An 11,513-nucleotide genomic window follows, 5' to 3' on the forward strand; every position below is an offset into this window, starting at 1 on the left:
ATGAATGGATAAAGAAGATGTGGTTGGGATGCCTGGGTGGCTCAGTTGGTTAAGCTGCTGCCTTTGGGTCAGGTCATGATTCCGGGGACCTGGGATCGAGTCCCCCATCAGGCTCCTTGCTCGATAGGGAGACTGCATCTCTCTCCGCCTCTGCCTGCCTCTCTAACTGCTTGGGCTCTCTCTCTCTGACAAATAAATAAATAAAATCTTAAAAAAAAAAAGAAGATGTGGTATATAGATACAATGGAATACTACTCAGTCATCAAAAAAAATGAAATCTTACCATTTGCAATGATGTGGGTGGAACTAGAGGGTGTCATGCTAAGCGAAATAAGACAATCAGAGAAAGATAACAATCATATGATCTCATTGGTATGTGGAATTTAAGAAACAAAAACAGGATCATAGGGAAGAGAGGAAAAAAATACAAGATGAAATCAGAGAGGGAGACAAACCATAAGAGACTCTTAATCATAGGAAACAAACTGAGGGCTGCTAGAGGGGAGAGAGGTGGGGGAATGGGATAACTGAATGAAGGACATTTAGGAGGGCATGGGATGTAAGGAGCACTGGGTACTATACAAGACTATGAATCACTGACCTCTACCTCTGAAACCAATAATACATTATATGTTAACTAAATTTAAATAAAAATTAAAACAAATAACAAACAAATAAAAGTGAACTTTAGAGTGAACTTAGAGTGAACTTTGTGGTGTTGGATTGGAATTATAGGTATCAGTATGAACTCAAAATTTTCAATACATAGATATAGAAATAAATCCAGATAAATGTATATGCATATGTGAACATGTATATACATACATATATTCTCAAGCATTGCTCAATTGACAGGGCCTGGAAGCAGTAACACCTTAACAACAATAAGCATACCTAATATCTCCATCTTGGCTTCCAAATTCTGTTCTTTACTAAAAGGCCATTTTCCTCTAAAAGGAACTGCTTCTTAGAGAAATAGCTGATTCCAAGGCTTGGGTAGGAAAGGTACAAGATGAATATCTTATATGCCAGAAAGTAAGGAAGTATTCAAAGAAGGATGAAACCATGTCAAAAGGACACAGAGGAGAGCCTGAAGAGGCTCCCATATGACCAGAATGGGACAATTTGGGAATCAAAATAAATAACAACAGCAACAGGTTATAACCCATTGTATTAAATTGGAATCCATGCATCTAAACTGATATAAATAAAGAAAGCTTTTTGTTGAAGTGGAATGTCAACATGAATGTAGAAGGGATGATGGAATTAGAAGTTCACCATTTGGTAACCATTGTAGTAATAATTAAGCCAAGAAATTTCTTGGCTGAATTAATTAAGCCACTTGGTGAAAATTTGATGAGGAATGGGTATTTATATAGCCTCAAAATACTTCCCTAAAAATACTTATCAATTAAGAAGGGTAAAAGAACAATTTTGCTATGAAAAAAACAGGCAAATACCACTTAATCTGTGAAGAGTTAACATCAGTAATAGGAAAATTGAAATTGTTACCACCTGATGGCATGCAATGAGGGAAAAGCAGCATCACATCTGTGCTATTCTTGTTAAAAATGCATAATCTGAATCTAATGAAGAGGAAACATCAGACTAACCCAAACTGAGAAACATTCTATAAAATATTCACTTATAATCTTTAAAAGTAGCAAGGTCATGAAAATAAAAGAAAGGCTATGGAAGTGTTTTGATTAAAGACTCACAAAAGGTGATAATTAAAGGCATCACTATAAAGGCCATTATTGGGAACAGTCGGCTAAACTTGAGTGGAGTCTGTGGACTAGATGAGAGTAATGCATCAATGCTAACGGCCTGATTTTTACACTTTGTGAATGATAAAAAATCATACGGGCAACATACTCTCAAAGGTTTAGAAATTAAAATATACTTTTTGTACTGTTCTTGTAAACTTCCTGTAAGTTTGAAATCTATAAAAAAATAAAACAAAATAAATAGGAATAAATAAATATCTTTTAAAATAAATAGGAATCTTTTAAAATAAATAGGAAAAAAATATTAGCAAGAAGGGGGTCCAATATTCCAAACATTGGAACTGACTGACAATGTCTTAAATGGAAAATGTGATTCCTTGAATTGTGGGTAGAAAACCATTACTTTATGGGCTTAATAATAGCAATTATTCTCCATCTAACCACACCCTCCAAGATCCCGATAGAAATCTACCTCCTTCTGGAAGCCTTCTTTGACTCTTCCAGCCCACACTCATCATCCATTCCATACCAGCACTCAGGGTACATATTTTTTTGCATCACCTCCTCGGCATTTAATCGTCTATAACCTTATGACCTCTCTTGTCCTATTATCATACATAATTTTGGGGTTCTTGTTAAATCCTCTCATGAGTATATCGTCTCCATAATTATGTCACAATCAGCTTAGGAGCAGTCACCATATATGATCTTTTTCTTCCCAGGGGGGCCAGTGTATCTTTGTTTGTTGTTGTGTGTGTTTTATTCAAGTATAGTTCATACACAACATCACATAATTGTCAGGTGTACAGCACAATGATTTGATGACTCTGTGGTTATGGTACCCAGCAGGTTTTGTCATCACATTTCCACATTCCAAAGACTGTCAAAGGATAATTGATCTCAATTGACAATTGATACTACTTGCATTCCCACTGTGTATCAGGTACTGTAAATAATAATTCCTCACATGTATAGAATGCTTTACAGTTTATGCAGCACCTACAAATCCATTATCTTGTTCTATATCACGAATGAGGTGGGTGCCATCACAAGATAAATATGCTCAGAGAACTGTGATTTACCAGAAGTCACACAGCCATTTAATAGCAAGCAAAGCCATTTAATGCCAAGCTTGGTCTTCAGATTCCAAGTCCAGCGCTTTTTCAACATTATCATAGGAAACAGGTAACAAGTCTGGACACAGCGATGGTCATAGATATTGTATTAATCTTCTATTGCTACTGTAACCAGTTATCACAAATATAGTGGCTTACACAACACAAATACCTTAGCTTGTAATTCTGTAAAATAGAAGTCTAACAAAGGTCTCAGTGGGGTAAAATTAAGGGGTCCACAGGGTTACATTCCTTTCTACAGACTCTACAAGGGAATCCATTTCCTTGACCTGCTTAGTTTATAGACGCTGATCATGTTCTTTGGCTCATGTCCTCCTTTCTCCATCTTCAAAGCAAGCAACAGTGCATCTCTTTGTGCCTCTGTCTATAATCACATCTTCCTCTTTCTCTTCCATTTGTAAAAACTCTTGTGATTAAAGTTGGGCCTACCCAGATAATCCAAGATAATCACCCTATATTAGGGTCAGTTGATTAGCAACCTTAATACCTTCTGCAACCTTAATTCCCTTTTGCTATGTATTCTAACGTATTAACAGATCCAGAGATTAACACATGGACAACTTTGGGGGCCACTACTCTATCATCTGTATGCTCTTCAAAGTTTCACTTCCCCAAAATTCCCTGAGCACTTTTTTTAAAAAAAAGATTTTATTTATTTATTTGACAGACAGAGATCACAAGTAGGCAGAGAGGCAGGCAGAGAGAGAGAGGTGGAAGCAGGCTCTCCACTGAGCAAAGAGCCCGATGCAGGGCTCGATCCCAGGACCCTGAGATCATGATCTGAGCCGAAGGCAGAGACTTTAACCCACTGAGCCACCCAGGCGCCCCTCCCTGAGCACTTCTAACATCTTAAATCATGATATGAATGATTCTTCCATCTATTGAAAATCAATCATCAGATTCTAATAGGACACTTTGTTTACTAATACATTTTTAATTTCTAGAAATTCGTTTTAATGAAAAATGAGCCAGAGTCTGATTTACAAAAATTAGTATTCTCTGAGTCCAGTGGTTCTTAATTAAACAAATAAGGGAGTTGAGGCCAGTGACATTAGGTAACTTTGTCAAGGACATACAGCTAGTAAGTGGCAGAGTAGGCATTCAAATATAGGATGCCTTATATAGTTTATGCAGCACTTACAAATCCTATCGCAAGGATCAGGGCTTTTCCATTTATACCATTTCTTCATCAGGAGTAGCTCCTCCCAGGGCCCAGTGCCCTAATTTAATGCCGTGACTTAAATGCCAATCTGTTCCTTTGGATGATCCACTTTTTATGGACTGCCTTGCAAATGTAAATCCTTGCAGAAGATTAATACAAATCCTTCCAGTAGCAGATTAAATAAGATAATGGTTGTACACATGGGTTGTAAAAAGGAGAGAAAAGCATATGTGATAGATTATGCCTTAGTATATAAGCAGACAGTTAAGAAAGAAAGGAAGGCTTAGAAGAGGCTTGATCCAATCCTGAGTCTGCCTCTTTTATGATCATGGACAAATCCCAAACTCTGGTAAACTCTCTTAACCTTGGGCGTCTGGGTGGCTCAGTGGGTTAAGCCGCTGCCTTTGGCTCAGGTCATGATCTCAGGGTCCTGGGATCAAGTCCTGCATTGGGCTCTCTGCTCAGCAGGGAGCCTGCTTCCCTCTCTCTCTCTCTCTGCCTGCCTCTCCATCTACTTGTGATCTCTCTCTATCAAATAAATAAATAAAATCTTAAAAAAAAAAACTCTCTTAACCTTAGTTTTCTGATCTATAAAACACATCATTCATAGGGTTGGTGGGAGAATTACATGTCATAATTCTTTTTTTAAAAGATTTTATTTATTTATTTGACAGACAGAGATCACAAGTAGGCAGAGAGGCAGGCCGAGAGAGAGGAAGGGAAGCGGGGAGCCCTATGTGGGGCTTGATTCCAGGACCCTGAGATCATGACCTGAGCCGAAGGCAGAGGCTTTAACCCACTGAGCCACCCAGGCACCCCATATGTCATAACTCTTGCCGAGCACTTATGACAGAGCCTGGCTCAATGTTTCTAAGAACTGTTGACAAGTATTAATAAAGATCCTGATGGCTACTTTACCTAATTCACGAAGATTCTGGAATGGGTGATTTCTTGATTAACCACAAGGTGGAGGTAGAGACACAGGAATGTATATCTTGACTCTGGAATTTTGAATTTAAGGGGTAAAAGTGGGCTTTCTATCTGGGTCTTGCCAGAATAAATCCTATCTGCCTTTAAGACACCCTCACCCATTCCTCCATTATAAGAGCCTTTGTTTTTTGTCTTTATTTTTTTGTTTTTCAGAGACAGTCAAATAGAAGCTTTTAACAACCATTCTTTAATAATGTGAATTTTATTTCCACTTGGAGAAAATATGGTATCTGGTACAGAAGAGATGACTGTACAACTGTTATGAGAGAAAATCTTTAATACATTTATTTTCTTCTGTTTCCTCAGTCCAGAGACAAGAGGCAAGATGGGTTTGTTGTTTTTTGTTTTGTTTTGCTTTTTAAGATTTTTTGAAAATTTATTTCTTTTAAACCTTTTTTTTTTTCTTTAAGATTATTTATTTATTTATTTGTCAGAGAGATCAGAAGCATGGAGAGCATCAGGCAGAATAGGCAGAGCAGGCAGAGGGAGAAGCAAGCTCCCTGCTGAGCAAGGAGGCAGACACAACTGTCTGAACCCCCCAGGTGTCCCGAAAATTAGTTTATTTTAGAGAGCGAGAGTGCATGCGGGGGGAGAGATATAGAGGCAGAGGGAGAGAGAGCATCTCAATGTGCTGAATGTGGAACTCGACATAGTGCTTGATCTCATGACTCTGAGATCCTGACCTGAGCTGAATCAAGAGTCAGACGCTCAACTGACTGAGCCACCCGGGAGCCCCAGGACAGTTTTTGACTGCACTCTTTGGTCTAAAAGGCACTTGCCCTTTCTCCCAAGAAGCCCACTCAATCCTCATGAGAATAGGACTCCTAAAAGTCTAGTTTAACATCCCAGGATTCTCAGGATATAGATTTGGCTTCAGTTCTCAGAGGATCGCTTTGTATTTGGATAAGTTCATTAAAAGCTGAACTCTCATTACCTTCAAGCACGATCTTACAGGCTATGACCTATTATAATTATAATCTCAAAAATTTATATACATACTATATATAATTAGGATTAGAATCTCAATAAAATCATAAAGTCCACTTAGAAGATGAATGTACTATCAAATACCAACTTCAAAGGGCCACTACTTTTAGGGCTCAAGAAAATACGAACTGTAGAAGCAGAGCCTAGATTTCTCCCAAAATCTAATTAGATGAAAGAAACCCCTTTATCTCTATGTATAACTAAAGGATGAATAAGCATTAGCCCAGTGAAGAAAGAAAGAGGAAAGATCATTTGAAGTTGAGTTCCAAAACTTGTAAAGAGTCAAGGAAGAAAAAGCAGTGTCCTTGTGGGTTTGAAAGTAATTACATATGGCTTAACAGTAAAGACTGAGAGGGGAATGGCAATAGTTAAAATTGGAGAGGTAAGGTGGAAATAAATCATTAGGCCCTATGTTTCATGTTGAGTATGGACTTTATCAGAGGACAATGCAGAGCCACCAAAGGACATCAAGTTTGGGCAAGACAAGATCAGATTCATGCTTTAGAAAGATCATTCTGCCTGCAAGATAGAGACTAGATGAAGGCAAAATTAGCTGGAAGGTGTACTCAATATTCTGTCTGTCTCTCCAGATGGTCATTCCACCCCACTCCACTTGTTTTGTGCCACAGAAGCCTGACCTATATAGGCTCCCTACAGGCTCCCTTGCCCTCTGGCTTCCTGGCTGGGCCAGCATTGGGAAATAGCCTCAGGAGATCAGAGGTCAGAAGGAAAGAAAGGTCTGAGTACTTATCCCCCAGCTCCCTCCCTGCTGAGTTACTTTGTAAGGATACTTCCCTCCACCAAAGTTCTTAGCTCGTATCAAATAGCACCCTCCATTCAGCTGCCCTCTTCAGATTCTGGTGATCATTCTCTCTCTTATTTTTTCATGACTTTGGCTAGTAATGATGCCCACTGTTGCTAGCCCAGGGGGAGTTTGTATCCCTTATTGGTTCCCCAAACCCTCACACATTTTGTAAATAGATCCTTTTTTAAACACAATGGAAATGATCTAGTCTGAGTGTGCTATTTCCTGCCAGGACTCTAACTGACATAGAAAGAAGCAAGAAACAGTTTGACAACAACATTAGTATGTCCCAGGCATTCTCCTAAATAGTATATACATTAACTCATTTAATGCCCACAGCAACTCTATGAAGTAGTCCTTCTTACAAATAAGGAATCTGAGGTATAGAGAGATTAAGTAGTTTTCCCAAAGTCACTAGTAAGGAGCTAAACCATAATTCAAATCCATAGTCTATTTCCAGAGTCTATGTTCGTAACCACTGTATTCCTCTGTTGAGGTAAGAACTGATGTTGTAAGTTGAAGCAATGGCAGTGGAACGGAGAAGAATGGAAGGGTTTAAGAGATATTATTGCTAATCTCAGCATAATGTGGAATCTTAGTTGGGAGCAAAAGAAAATATAAGTGCTTTGGTTTAAGAATGAAAGGAACCCTTGTTTATAATTTGTATCTTACTACCTGGGTGATCTTGAATAAGGCACTTTGTCTTTCCAGGTTTCAGTTTCTTCATCTGTAAAATGGGACCAATAATACTCCATGGGGTGGCTTTAAGAATTAAACAAAGTCTTGGAAGTCCCAGCCAGAACAGTGGCAAGAAAAAGAAACAAAAGGCATCTAAATAAAAAAGGGAAAAGTAGGCCACCTGAGTGGCTCAGTGGATTAAGTGTCTGCTTTCGGCTTTGGTCCGTGATCTTGGGGTCTTGAGGCTGAGTCCCGCATAGGGCTCCCTGCTGGGCAGAAAGCCTGCTTCTCCTTCTGCCTCTGCCCCGACCCCTGTTTGTGTGCATGCCCTCTCTCTGTCAAATAAATAAATAAAAGTACTTTTCTAAAAAAAAAAAAAAAACCAACAAAAAACAAAAAGGAAAAAGTAAAACTGTCTTCATTTGCAGAGAGAGAGGGACAATCCACCAAGAAACTGTGAGACTAATAAAACAAATTCAGTAAAGCTACAGGAAACAAAATCAATTTGCCTTTCTAAACACTAAACACTAATAATGAGCTATCAGAAAGAGAAATCAACAAAACAATTCCATTTATCATCACAACAAAAAGAATACGATACCAAGGAATAAATTTAACCAAGGAAGTGAAAGACCTGTACACTGAAAAAAAAAAGTATCATATGTTGATAAAAGAAACTGAAGAAGACACAAATAAATGGAAAGATATTTCGTGCTCACAGATTAGAAGAAATAATGTTGTTAAAATGTCCCTATGACCCAAAGTAGTTTATAGATGCAAGGCAATTCCTATCAAAATTCCAAAGGCATTTTTCATAGAAATAGTAACAAACTATAGAAATGATCCCTGAAAGTATAGTCTTCGTTTTTCATAGAAACAGAACAAGTAATCCTAAAATTTGTTTGGCACCAGAGAAGACCCTAAATAGCCAAAACAATCTTGAGAAAGAAGAGCAAATCTGAAGACATAACACCTTCTGACTTCAAACTATATTACACAGCCATAGTAATTAAAATAGTATTATACTGACATTAAAAAAGACACATAGATCAATAGAACAGAATAAAGAGTTCAGAAATAAACCAACACATACATGGTCAGTTAATTTATAAAAGAGCAAGAATATACAATGAGGAAAGGATGGTCTCTTCAATAAATGGTGCTGGAAAAACTAAATGACCACATGCGAAAGAATGAAACTGGACCTTATATTACACCATTAAAAAAAACCCTGAAAACATATTTTTAAAGATTTTATTTATTTATTTATTTGACAGAGAGAGAGAGAGATCACAAGTAGGCAGAGCAGCTGCCAGAGAGAGAGGGGGAAGCAGGCTCCTTGCTGAGCAGACAGCCTGATCCAGGACTCAATCCCAGGACCCTGAGACCATGACCCAAGCTGAAGGCAGAGGCTGAACCCACTGAGCCACCCAGGTGCCCCAAGAACCTGAAAATAAATTAAAGGCTCAAATGTAGGACCTGAAAATATAAAACTCCTAGAAGAAAATATAGGGGTTAATTTTCTTGACATTGGTCTTGGCAATAATGTTTTGGATTTGACACCAAAAACCAAGTCAACAAAATAAAAAATAAACAAGTGGGTCCACATCAAACTAAAAAGCTTTTGCTCAGCAAAGGAAGCCATCGACCAAATGAAAAGGCAACCCACGGAATGAGAAAATATTTGCAAATCATATATCTGATAATGGGTTAATATCTAAAACATCAAGAATTCAATAGAAGCAAATAAACAAGCAAATAATTCAATTTAAAAGTTGGTAGAGGAGGGGCACGTGGGTGGCTCAGTCTGTTGGGCATCTGCCTTCAGATCAGGTCATGATCCTAGGGTCCTGGGATCAAGCCCTGCATCAGGCTCCTGCTCTGCTTCTCCCTCTCCCTTTGCCCCTCCCCCCACTTGTGCACCTGCATGTGCATGCTCTCTCTCTCTCTCTCTCTAATATCGCTAATAAAATCTCTAAAAAAAATAAAGAAAGAAAGAAAAATGGGTACATGTTTTGAAGGTCTGAATAGACATTTTTCCAAAGAAGACATGCACATAACCAACAGGTATTTGGAAAGATGCTCAAATCACTAATCATCCAGGAAATACAAATCAAAACTACAATGAGATATCCCTTCACACCTATTAGAATGGCTATTATAAACAAAAAATATGAAATAAGAAGGGTTGGTGAGGATGTGGAGAAAAGGGAACCCTTGTGCACTGTTGGTGTAAATTGGTGTAGCCACTGTGGAAAACAACAGAAGAGATGATCCAGCAACTCCCCTTCTGGATATTGATCTGAAGAAAACGAACACTAACTTGAAAAGATATTTGCACCCTACATTCCCTGCAACAGTATTTACAAAAGCTAAGACATGGAAACATTAAAGTGCCCACTGATGGAGAAAGGAATAAAGAAAATGTGGCACGCGCGCGCGCACACACACACACACACACACACACACAATTGGACAGTATTCAACCATAAAAGAGAAGGAAATCCTGCTATTCACAACACAAAAGTTGGGCATTTCTTTCTTTTGGATGTCCACAGTACTTTGGTCATCAATGACTTCTTTATAGCACGTCTTTAACTCTGTCTGCTGTTAGATTTAGCGGTATATATGTCTCTCCCCTGTGAAGCTCCATTAGTCAGGGTCAGAGTCCTAGAATCCTGATTGATATCCTTAAGCTTTAAACTACCATAATTTGTAGCACACAGTAAGTGCTCAGTAATACTTACTGAATGGACAAATAACTCAACACTCATAGGAAATTATTTCCTGAGTTTTATCTCAATTTGCTTTTCCTGCTGTCATGAAGATGAGAAAATAACTCTGCTACTTTATTGATTAATTTTCTTATTTATTCATAAAGCCTGGGACACGCTAGGTGCTTAGTAAATATTTGTTAAATGAAGAAACTAACATCTAGCAGTTACAGGGAACTGGCAGCTTAGCACAGTGGAGATGGTGGAGTCAGATTAGTTGGATTCAAATCTAGGCTCTAAGGCCGTGAGATATTGAGCAAGTTACACAGCTTCAACGTGCCTCAATTTTCCCCAGGTGTCATGAGGATAATAGAACGTATCTCACAGACACATAAGAATTGTGAGGGCTGAAAATACTGGCTGGATCATAGTAAGGGTTTAACAAACGTTATCCACATAGTGCTGAGGGTAGAGAGATGCTTTGGAGCCACACCCTTTCTTTTTTAACTCAGTATGTGAAGCCTAGTACTCAGGGCATTATTCTGAGTCTGGCCTTCTCAACACCAGGCAAATGTATAAGTCCCAAACTTTAGAGAACTTAAAAAAATAACTAGGGAGATAGTTTAAATGTCAGAAATCCAGATTCCTAGGCCCACATTTTTGAGGAACACTGCATTGGGCCCTTCGCAGATCAACTTGATCACTGAAATTGGCTTGATATTGCTACCATGTCCTTGGCCCAGGGGCTGAAGCTTTCCTGCTTCTGAAGAATTGATACCTGTTAGCCCTAAATTTCAGTCTCTCATGATCTGCTGCACAGCCAATGTATAAACTTGTCTGTGCTTGCCAGATGTTTCCTCAATGCTCACTCCCCAACAACATGCTTATTTCCACCCCCTTACTTTGGCTAGTTCCTCAGCCTGAAATACTTTTGAGGGAGACAGAGAGAGCATGAGGGAGTGAGGTGGGGAAGGGGCAGAGAAAGAATCTTAAGCAGGCTCCACTCCCATCATGGATCTCACCACCCTAGGATCATGACCTGAGCTGCAATCAAGAAATCAGACACTTAACCGACTGAGCCACCCAGGTGCCCCTGAAATGCTTTCTTTTTTTTTTTTTTTTTTAATTTTATTTATTTATCAGAGAGAGAGGGAGAGAACGAGCACAGGCAGACAGAATGGCAGGCAGAGGCAGAGGGAGAAGCAGGCTCCCCGCAGAGCAAGGAGCCCGATGTGGGACTCGATCCGAGGATGCTGGGATCATGACCCGAGCCGAAGGCAGCTGCTCAACCAACTGAGCCACCCAGGCGTCCCT

The 11,513-nt window shown here is 39.0% G+C and overlaps 1 pseudogene; it reads right to left on the minus strand.

Moving 5' to 3' along the window:
• Positions 1 to 8,269: 8,269 nt before the first annotated feature.
• Positions 8,270 to 8,347, minus strand: LOC122901403 (annotated as a pseudogene).
• Between the last annotated feature and the right edge of the window lie 3,166 nt (positions 8,348 to 11,513).

Source organism: Neovison vison, chromosome 2 (genome assembly GCF_020171115.1).
Source record: "Neovison vison isolate M4711 chromosome 2, ASM_NN_V1, whole genome shotgun sequence".
Taxonomy (NCBI): Eukaryota; Metazoa; Chordata; class Mammalia; order Carnivora; family Mustelidae; genus Neogale; species Neogale vison.